At 46.7% G+C, this 11087-nt stretch overlaps 2 non-coding genes across 2 annotated transcripts; both read right to left on the bottom strand.

The window, feature by feature from the left end:
- Nucleotides 1-6077: 6077 nt before the first annotated feature.
- On the bottom strand, nt 6078-6151 carry trnan-guu (transfer RNA asparagine (anticodon GUU)). Its single transcript has one exon. It is a non-coding gene; the product is annotated as a tRNA-Asn (tRNA).
- A 2864-nt stretch (nt 6152-9015) lies between these two features.
- On the bottom strand, nt 9016-9088 carry trnav-uac (transfer RNA valine (anticodon UAC)). Its single transcript has one exon. It is a non-coding gene; the product is annotated as a tRNA-Val (tRNA).
- Nucleotides 9089-11087: the final 1999 nt, after the last annotated feature.

Below are 11087 nucleotides of genomic sequence, written 5' to 3' on the forward strand. Positions count from 1 at the left end.
AGGGTTCAACATTTTGAGGGTGTTTTTGTTCAATTAACTCATAAAAAAAACTATCCCCACTGGTTAGTGAGTCGGTAACCAGAGGATATCAATTTAAGACCAAAATAATTAAGTGCCAGGTTGATTTTTCCTTTTCTACACAATGTCTTCCTGAACACATTTACAGTCTCATTACTGTTCGTCAAACCTTCTACTTTTGTGCCATCAGCAAATGTTGAGATTGTGAAAATCCGAACAGTCTCTGCATAGGGAGAAGAAAAGTGGGCCCAGCACTGAGCCCTGGGGTAACCACTTCCAACCCTTCCCCAATCTGAGCAACTCCCATTAACACTGAGCCTCTGCTTTCGATCCTCAGCCAACTTTCTCCCCGCACTGTTCCACTTCCTTTTAAACTGCCCACCTGAACAGAGTGGCCATTACCCCGGGGATCCCCAGTTACCTGAACAGAGTGGCCATTTACCCGGGGATCCCCAGTTACCTGAACAGAGTGGCCATTACCCCGGGGATCCCCAGTTACCTGAACAGAGTGGCCATTACCTCGGGGATCCCCAGTTACCTGAACAGAGTGGCCATTACCCCAGGGATCCCCAGTTACCTGAACAGAGTGGCCATTACCCCGGGGATACCCAGTTACCTGAACAGAGTGGCCATTACCCCCGGGGATCCCCAGTTACCTGAACAGAGTGGCCATTACCCCGGGGATCCCCAGTTACCTGAACAGAGTGGCCATTACCCCGGGGATCCCCAGTTACCTGAACAGAGTGGCCATTACCCCGGGGATCCCCAGTTACCTGAACAGAGTGGCCATTACCCCGGGGATCCTCAGTTACCTGAACAGAGTGGCCATTACCCCGGGGATCCCCAGTTACCTGAACAGAGTGGCCATTACCCCGGGGATCCCCAGTTACCTGAACAGAGTGGCCATTACCCCGGGGATCCCCAGTTACCTGAACAGAGTGGCCATTACCCCGGGGATCCCCAGTTACCTGAACAGAGTGGCCATTACCCCGGGGATCCCCAGTTACCTGAACAGAGTGGCCATTACCCCGGGGATCCCCAGTTACCTGAACACCGTTGTTCGCCATGTCCCTGATTTCACTTTACGTCCTTCACAGTCTCATCGAATTGTCTCGGTGCCGCCTGGCCATGTGATGATCCAAAGCGGTTTCCAGTCGGAATTAAGTATTTTCCAGAACATTTCTTCAACACCGGTGAAAATTCCTTCTCAAAATTCCTGGAAGTTTCAGCAAGACTTCTCCTGTGGAAAAAAAGAGACATTGGGTTAGGGGACGGAACAATTAAGGACCGTTCTGAAGTACTCGGTGTCGGCCTTGGCTCATTGGTAACACTCTCTCGCTTCTAGAATCATAAAGGTTGTGTGTTCAAGCCCCCCTCCAGAGAGTTCAGCACAAAATCCAGGCTGACACTGCAGTGTGGTGCTGAGGGAGTGCCGCACTGTCGCAGTTGCCATCTTTTGGATGGGACATTAACGCGAGGCCCTGTCTGCCCTCTCAGGTGGATGTAAAAAATCTCATGGCATCATTTCGAAGAAGAGTGGCCGAGTTCTCCCCGGGGTCCGGGGCCAATATTTCTCCCTTGATCAACATCACTAAAGTGGATTATTTGGCCATTGCCCACAGTGCAGTGTATGTGATCCTGCTGTGCTCACAGTGCAGTATGTGGGATCTTGCTGTGCTCACAGTGCTGTGTGTCGGATCTTGCTGTGCCCACGGTGCTGTGTGTGGGATCTTGCTGTGCTCACAGTGCAGTGTAAGGGATCTTGCTGTGCTCACAGTGCTGTGTGTGGGATCTTGCTGTGCCCACAGTGCTGTGTGTGGGATCTTGCTGTGCCCACAGTGCTGTGTGTGGGATCTTGCTGTGCCCACAGTGCTGTGTGTGGGATCTTGCTGTGCTCACAGTGCAGTGTAAGGGATTTTGCTGTGCTCACAGTGCTGTGTGTGAGATCCTGCTGTGCCCACAGTGCTGTGTGTGGGATCTTGCTGTGCCCACAGTGCAGTGTATGGGATCCTGCTGTGCCCACAGTGCTGTTTGTGGGATCTTGCTGTGCCTGCCACTTTTCCTGGAGTGAGCTCCCTTCACAAGGCTTCCGTTGTCTGTGAGGCTCTGGGCCGGGCTGAGGCTGTGAAAGACGATGGGGAAATGCAGGTTGTCCCGGGCTCCCGCTATCCGGGCCGCCCTCCCTCTAATCTCAGCGCCCGCCCGCCCGCTCTCTCTGGCCGGAGACTGGAGCCGCCCCCTCACCCCTGACCTTCGGCCCCGGGACAAACCGCCAATCAGCGGCCTTCTGACGTCAGCCAGCATTGTGGCGTCACTCGCCGCCCGGTCGCCATCTTGCTGTGACCCAGCTCACTGCGCAGGCGCGCTGTTGCGGCCATAAAACCGCGCGATTAAAAGGAAAAGTGTCGTCAGTTTCCTGCAAAATCACCGCTCGCTCTTAACGGAGAGACTGAAAGTTTGTCCCGCGCCGCAGAGAGAAAGTGGCGGCTCATCGGGTGCCTCAGGTGCGCATGTGCGAGCTCTGCCCCCAGAGTGCAGTGCGGCCTGTGTCACAGAGATAGGGACCTTTCGCTGTCGCTCGGCATTGTGGGAGTTGCAGTCCGCCATTGCGCACCGGCTACAATTCATTGCGAAAGCATTGGACTGCAGATCTAAAGGTCCCTGGTTCAATCCAGTGTCTCGCCAATTTTGTTTAATTTGTTTCTGCTTCACCATAAGAGGAGAGATTTTCCGATCTCGAATCCGGCCTCCCAGACCAATAGGAATTAATTTGGTCCCCTCATCTATGATTTGGATGAGGGGACCAAATGTTGTACACAAAGCTGGATGGGAATGTAAGTTGCCTGTAAGCTGATGATACAAAGTTGTTAGGAGGATGCAAGTAGGCTTCAGGGGGATATAAACAGGCTAAGTGAGTGGGCAAGAACATGGCAAATGAATATAATCTAGAGAAATGTGAAGTTATCCACTTTGGTAGGAAAAACAGAAAAGCAGAGTATTTTTGAAATGGTGAGAGATTGGGAAATGTTGTTGTTCAGAGGGACCTGGGTGTCCTTGTAAAAGAATCATGGAAAGTTAAGCAAGTAATTAGGAAAGAAAATGGTATGTTGGCCTTTATTACAAGAGGATTTGAGTACAAGAGTAAAGACTTCTTACTGCAATTACATAGGACCCTGGTGAGACCATACCTGAAGTATTGTGTACAGTTTTGCTCTCCTTACCTCAAGAAGGATATACTTGCCATAGAGGGAGTGCAACGAAGGTTCACCAGGCTGGTTCCTGGGCTGGGTTTATTGTCCTTTGAGGAGAGATTGAGTAGACTAGGCCTATATGCTCTAGAATATAAGGATGAGAGGTGATCTCATTGAAACATACAAAATTCTTACAGGGCTTGACTGGTTGGATGCAGTGAGGATGATTCCCCTGGCTGCGGGAGTCTAGATCCAGGGGCAACAGTCTCAGAGTAAGGTGTTGGCCATTTAGGGCTGAGATGAGGAGACATTTCTTCACTCAGAGGGTGGTGAATCTTTGGAATTCTCTACCCCAGGGGGCTGTGGAAGCTCAGTCGTTGACTATATTCAAGACAGAGATCGATAGATTTTTGAATATTAAAGGAATCAATTATGTTCTTATGATATGAGGATAGTGCAGGAAAGTGGAGATGAGATAGAAGATCAGCCATGATCTTATTGAATGGTGGAACAGGTTTGAAGGGCCAAATGGACTACTCCTGCTCCTATTTCTTATGTTCTTACATGTAAACCACATCTGACCCTCTGGATCCGGCTCCAGCCGCCCGCTGCGTGTTCGAGTCCGGTTGTGGTGACAGCGGCTCAGGGTCGCGCTGGCTGGTTTTATATCAGGACAATGTTTGAGGGGGGGGCGGCTGTTCAGCGGTGGTGTGATACTAACTTTCAGAATTAAGCTTAATAGATTAAAGAGCTCTTTTTCTATTACTTTCGATTTACGCTCTGCCCAGTTTTATATACAAACAGTTAACAATGTTTAAGCGATGTGGTGTGTTGATTGTTTGTGCAGTAACTCTGCCACCCAGTGTGAGCCTGAAAGACAATCACCCAGCCTGGGCTCGAACCTATCCAAGGGGCACTTGGTTGCCGGTTACCTCAATTGCTGAGAGTATGGTGCTAATAACGCCAAGGTCGCGGGTTTGATCCCTGCCCGGGTCACCAGAATATTTTCAGCAATTTACGGTTTTTCATGAAATTTAAAATACAAACTTTATAAGGAAACAAATCCACACCGAATCTCAATGGGGAATTATTTGGATGAACATCCATTGCATCTTCGACCCCGGGGCGGAGAGACTCATAGACCATGAAATTATAGATAGATACGGCACAGAAGGAGGTCTTTCGGCCAATCAAGTCAGCGCTGGCACATTGAAAGAGCTCTCCAATTAGTCCCACTCCCCTGCTCTTTCCCCACAGCCCTGGAAATTTCTCCTTTTCAATAGTAAACCAATTCTCTTTTGAAAGTTACTATTGAATCTGCTTCCACTGCCCTTTCAGGCAGCACATTCCCGATCACAATAACTCGCAGTGTAAAAAAATTCTCCTCATCTCCCCTTTGGTTCTTTTGCCGGTTACCTTCAATTAGTGTCCTCTGGTTACCGACCCTCCTGCCACTGGATTCTCCTTATTTTGAAAACCTCCATTAAATTTCCTCTTAACCTTCTGAGGAAAAGAATCCCAGCTTCTCCATTCTCTCCATATACCTGAAGTCCCTCATCCCTGGGCCCACTCTGAGACGTCAAACTGAGGATCTCGCTCTGCGTGTCCCTCTCTCTCTTTGTCTCTGTCTCTCTCTTTGTCTCTTTCTCTCTCTATGTCCGTCCCTTCTGTCCCTTTCTCACTCTGTTCACAGCTCGACTGTTGCTCTGACAGATTTTATATTTGTTAGTTCTCCTTAGTAGAGTTGTGAGTATCTTTGCCTGTCACGAGAGAGACCGGGCTTCATAATCCCCGATGGAAAGGATGCTTTTTAACATCCCCAATTTTAAACCTTTTGGATGCTCCTTGGAATAGTTAACAGAAAAAATGAATAGGGGACACAGATTTAAGATTTTGGGCAAGAGATATAGGGGGGATGTGAGGGGAAACCTTTTGACGCAGCGAGTGGTGAGGACCTGGAATTCACTGCCGATGGAAGTAGTGGAAGCGGAGACACTCAGTTTTCAAGGGAAGGCTGGATAGGCACTTGAGGGAAATAAACTTGCAGGGATACTGGGATAGAGCGGGGGAATGGGGCTGATTGGATTGCTCTACAGAGAGCCAGCACAGACTCGATGGGCCGAATGCCCTCCTTCTGTGCCGTGTGACTCTGTGACTCTATGATTCTATTACTTGCATTTGTAGACTGCGGTTCTCTTCTGTGATGTTCCAGTGACAGCTCACGGAGCAGAGTTTCCGCAGTGTAGTGGTTATCACATTCACCTAACACACGAAAGGTCCCGTTAGAAACCGGGCGGAAACATTTTGTAAAATATTTCCCATTAAAACTGAATCAATATGAAAAAGTTGAAATAATTTTGTGATTAAATATCAATAAAGCAAAATATCTCATAAAACACGTGTATTTTCTCTGTACAATTCTGGACCATCAGCAGCAGTAGAATTGTATTCAACCACAATCTGTAGCCTCCTAGCCCGGGAGATCCCTCACTCTACCATTACCGTCAAACCAGGGGAACAAACCTGGGTCAGTGAGATGTGTAGAAGAGCAGGCCAGGAGCGGCACCAGGCGCACCTAAAAATGAGGCCATTCCAAACTGGTGAAACTGGATATGGAACAAAGGCGGGCCAATGCAGTTGAGATACAGGTTATCCAGGATCTAATTGAATGAAGGAACAGGGCTGAGGGGCTGAATGGCCTCCTCATGTTCCTATTAGTCTGTCACCAATAAGAGAATGTTACGAAACGGTTTTTTCGGATCCCTGTGGATGATCTCATACTCACCGACATTGTACCCAGTGCTGCAGTTTATCCCATGATCTTGCAGCCAAAATGCACATTTTGAAAACCTGGAAATGTTAAAACACAGTCCCTGGGTGGACTCGAACCACCAACCTTTCGGTTAACAGCCGAACGCGCTAACCGATTGCGCCACAGCGACCTGTTGGGAAATTAATTACAACATATACTAAAGCCGGAGATTACAGAGATAAAACCTCAGGTCAGAGAGATCAAGATAGCGACTGTCCAGTCTCCGTTTACTTGTCCAAATTAAAGAATGTAACATTCATTGTCGGAACATGGAAATAGTCGCTGAAAGAAAATCCGTTAAACAAATTGTTTTGAAAACCAGCTTTGAGCTATTAGATCGGTTCATCAACCAATGGTGACGGTGAGATATTAACACGGTGTCTGGGTTTCTCACAACTGTTGGAATCTTCCCACGAGTTCTTTTGCTGTTGTATTTGTTCATCAATGTGGAGATCAGATATACACGTGGTCGCTTCACTGGGCGCCCTGGGAACCAGATACACCAGAGCACAGGCCAATGATGGGACTCTGCCCTGTCTGCTCTATATGGGGGTCAGTAACACACCGAATGCAGAACAACGAACCTACCACAGCCCGTAAAGCCGAAACAGCTTAGTTGGGCGAGCGTTAGGTTGACGATCCTGGGTTTCGGCAGGTTTTAGTTACTTTTTGTCTCCTTCACTATAAGAGGAGCGAATCAGGAAAAAAAAATCGCATCTGAACCCGCGTTTACTAAAGCAACGAGCGTGAAACCACATCCTGAGCCGGGGATTCGGCTCCAGCCGCCGGCTGGGGATTCTAATCCAGTCGGGGTCCCGCCGGCTGTTTTTATACGGGGACTGAGTGAGGGGCTGTTCAGCGGTGGTGCGATCATAATTGTTCGAGTGAGGTTTGTTAAACTAAAGAGCTCTTTTTCTGTTACTTTTGATTTACACTCTGCCCAGTTGTATATACGAACAGTTAACAATGTTTAAGCGATGTGGTGTGTTCAATGTTTGTGCAGTAACTCGGTCACCCAGTGTGAGCCTGAACGATAATTCCCCAGCCTGGGTTCAAGCCTGGCCAATATTCCCTGACAATGTTTTCAGACCAAACACTGACCGATCGTTCTTACCACCAAAGTGGATGATCTGACACTTGCCCACATTGAACTCCATTAATCGCAGTTCAGGGGAGAATTAATAGAGGTGATCGAAATTATGGGGAAACAGTTTTCACTGGCAGGAGGGTCAGCGAGGCTATGGGGGAAGAACAGCGGAGTGGGACTGATTGGATAGCTCTTTCAAAGACTCTACATCAATTGCTCATTTTAATCTGCGATTGATAGATTTTTGTTAACCAAAGGTATGATGGGATAATTCAAGTCAGTGAGACTCTTTATAATTGTTTCAATCATCATTAATCAACCCACAACATTGTGTTGCTCACTGAAGGAATTGCTAACAAGTTTACTGGGTGACAGACAAACTGTAATAACTTAATATAGAATCATAGAATCAGACAGCACAGAAGGAGACCATTCGGCCCATAGTGCCTGTGCCTCTTTGAAAGAGCGATCCAATTATTCCCACTGCCCTGCTCTTTTCCCAAAGCCCTGCAAGTGTTTCTTTTTCAATTTATTTCTCTTTTGAAAGTTAATATTGAATCTGATTTTACCACCATGTCAGGCAGAAAAATATTGATATTAATGTTATCCACGTCCCATTTCACACAGTAATTTCCATGCTTTGCATGTCATGAACTTTTATCACTTCTGATTTTACACACTCTATTTTAGGAGTTTGCTTAAAAATGCTTGTGACATCAGCCATTGTTGGATTTAAAATGATTGCAGCCCCTTTCCTTAAAATCTCTGCCCCAAAGTGCTGTTGATGCTCATTTGTTGAGTATATTCAGGGCTGAGGTCGATTGATTTTTGGACTGTAGTGGAATCAAGGGATATGTGGATAGGCAGGAAAGTGGAGTTAAGGTCGATGATCAGCCATTATCTGATTGAATGGCGGAGCAGGCTCGGGAGTCATATGGCCTATTCCTGCTCCTAATTCTTTCGTTCTTATGTCCTTTCACAGGAGAGCAAACTCGCCCCTGGACCTGCATAAGGAGCAAGTTCCAACAAAATGTTTCCGCGTACCTGATAGCTCCGACACTGCGGAAACGTCTCCACTTTCAGCACCAGTTCAGATGGGAATGTTAAGCGAGCAGGTGAACCGCTGAATCCCACTTTTGAGGGATGTCCCAAAGCGTTTCACAGTGGCGTCAAAAGAAATGAGTTGCACTTAGTAATTAAATATAAGCAAAGTGAGATTTGAACGCACGCTCCCAGAAGAGACTGCGATTTGAACGCAGCGCCATTGACCTCCCGACCAGCCTGACTGTTGGAAAGCTCCCTTGCAAGTTCTCACTTCCGCATTTAGAAAGATTCAGTCCGGGTGCTTGTTCAATGTTGCACGGAGGCTCATTGACCGGGTTATCATCTCCCTCGGGGCTTCCTGAGCCTGTGCTCGGTGTATGGGGAGGTTTGGCCCGGGTCACTGGGATGGACAATAACAACCTGAGCTGTGAAAGAGCGAATAATTCATGGGTTTGTCTCCGTGCCTGAAATGCGGCTTAGATCTGTTGGTGTTAACCGAGGCCGGGGCTCCGAGATATTGCATTTTGTTCACGTTTAATCAGAGGAATATCCGGTCAGGAGCTGAAAAGGACCAAGAGCTGAAAAAACACAAGAAAAAAGATAAGAAATATCAGCAATTGTGATAAACTCTTTAAAGTGTTATCTGGTAGTTTAGTGGTTTAATTCTTTTAATCACCATTCATTAACCGATAGCGTTGATTTAGCAGAATGAAAGAAATGCTCACACTGAGGGACAGTCGAAAATAAATAACTTAACTTTAATAATTTGCGAAACTTTTATTCATTGATGAAATTTTATCACCTATCTGATTTTACACACTGTATATCAATTTACTGTACGTAAATAATACTCTCGACCATAATGTTTCCGCCCGGGATCGAACCGGGGATCTTTCGCGTGTAAAGCGAACGTGATAACCGCTACACTACGGAAACTACTGATGCACGCCGCTTCCAGAAAAATCTGTTCAGGGAGAAGGTGAAATGCTGACTCCCAGATTCTGACTTAATTTCCCATCACTAACATTCTCTGAACAAAACTGCACACTTCAACAATGTTCCTTTCTAACTCATTAAAGTCCCGAAATGTCTTCCCTCGAATCTCCTGAATCTGATGCCTCTAGTTTTCCCACTCAATCAATGTCCCTTTGCAATTTCCTGCGCCCATCTGCACTACTTACTCTGCCACTAACTTAGTGTCGTTAAACTTGGTAATATATGCCTATAGAAGACTTTAGGATTACCTTTTATGTTAGCTTCCATTCTATTCTCAGACCCTCTCTTTGCCCCTCTTATTTTCCTTTTCACTTCTCCTCTGAACTTTCTATATTGAACCTGATTCTCAGGTATATTAGGATAGTTGAAGGCCCCATTATCACTGCCACAGTCATAGAGTCATAACGGCACAGAAGGAGGCCATTCGGCCCATCGAGTTCGTGCTGGTGTTCTGTAGAGCAATCCAGTCAGTCCCATTCCCCCGCTCTATCCCCGTAGCCCGGTAAGTTTATTTACCTCAAGTGCCTATCCATTATTCACTTGAAAACAGTGTGTGTCTCCATTTCCACCACTTCTGTCGGCAGCGAATTCCAGGTCCTCAACACTCGCTGCGTAAAAAATGTTTTCCCAACGTTCCCCCTGTATCTCTTACCCAAAACGTTAAATCTGTGGCCCCTAGCCCTTTTAACATCAACTAGTCGGAACAGCCTTTCCCCGTCTAGCCTATTCAAACTCACGATAATGTTGTGCACCTCTATCAACTCACCACTCAACCTCCTTTGTCTTAAAATACACCTGTGCCGCGCCTTGGGACGTTTTACTATGTTAAGGGCGCTATATAAATAGAAGTTGTTGTTGTAATGAAAACAAATGCAGCTTCTCCAACCTGTCCTTATAGCTAAGATCCCCCATCCCCAGAACCATTCTGGTAAATCTCCTCTGCACCCTCTCAATGGCCTTCACATCCTTCCTAAAGTGTGGTGACCAGAACTGGACGCAATTCTCCAGTTGTGGCCTAACCAGCGCTTTATAAAGGTTCAGCATAACTTCTCTACTTTTGTACTCAATACCTCTATTTATGAAGCATTATCCTATATGTTTGTTAATCACTCTATCCATATGTCCTGCCACCTTCAAGGACCTATGCACATTAACTCCCAGGTTCCTCTTTCACTGCACACTCTTTAAAACTGCCATTACGTGTATTGCCTCTCGCTGTTCCTTCTGCCAAACTGCATCATCTCACACCTCTCTGTATTAAATTCCATCTGCCATTTGTCTGCCCATTCTGCTACCCTTTCTATGCCCTGCTGCAGTCGATTGGTATCATCCTCACTGTTTGTTACACCCCCAAGTTTGGTGTCATCGGCAAATTTAGAAATTATACTCTGTACTCCAATATCCAGGTAATTTATAAATATCACAAAAGCAATGGCCCCAGCACTGACCCTTACGAAACACCACTGTCTACCATCCTCCAGTTTGAAAAACAGCTATTTACCACAACTCGCTGTTTTCTAGCCTTAAGCCAATTCCTTATCCAAGCTGCCACTGACCCACCTATTTCGACAGACTCAATTTTATTAACCAGCCTTCTATGTGGTATTTTAATCAAACGCCTTCCTAAAATCCATGTCGGCACCATCCAATGCATTTCCTTCTGTGCAGACTTCAGCGAACATCCCCATTGCTGGCCTTATTTTGGAGGGAAGGTCATTGATGAAGCAGCTGAAGATGGTTGGGCCTAGGACACTGCCCTGTCTAGGCCCCTCGTGATTTTGAACTCCTCACAATCTTCTCTGCTCTAAGGAGAACAACCCCAGCTTCTCCAGTCTATCCACGGAACTAAAGTGCCTCATCCCCCGAAACATGCTTGTAAATCTTTTCTGCCTTCCCATCCTTCCTAAAATGTTGTGCCCAGAATCCTCCATCTGAGGCG

Source organism: Somniosus microcephalus, unplaced genomic scaffold (assembly GCF_052327205.1).
Source record: "Somniosus microcephalus isolate GS21.2 unplaced genomic scaffold, FLI_Smic_1.0 unresolved_chr4, whole genome shotgun sequence".
NCBI lineage: Eukaryota > Metazoa > Chordata > Chondrichthyes > Squaliformes > Somniosidae > Somniosus > Somniosus microcephalus.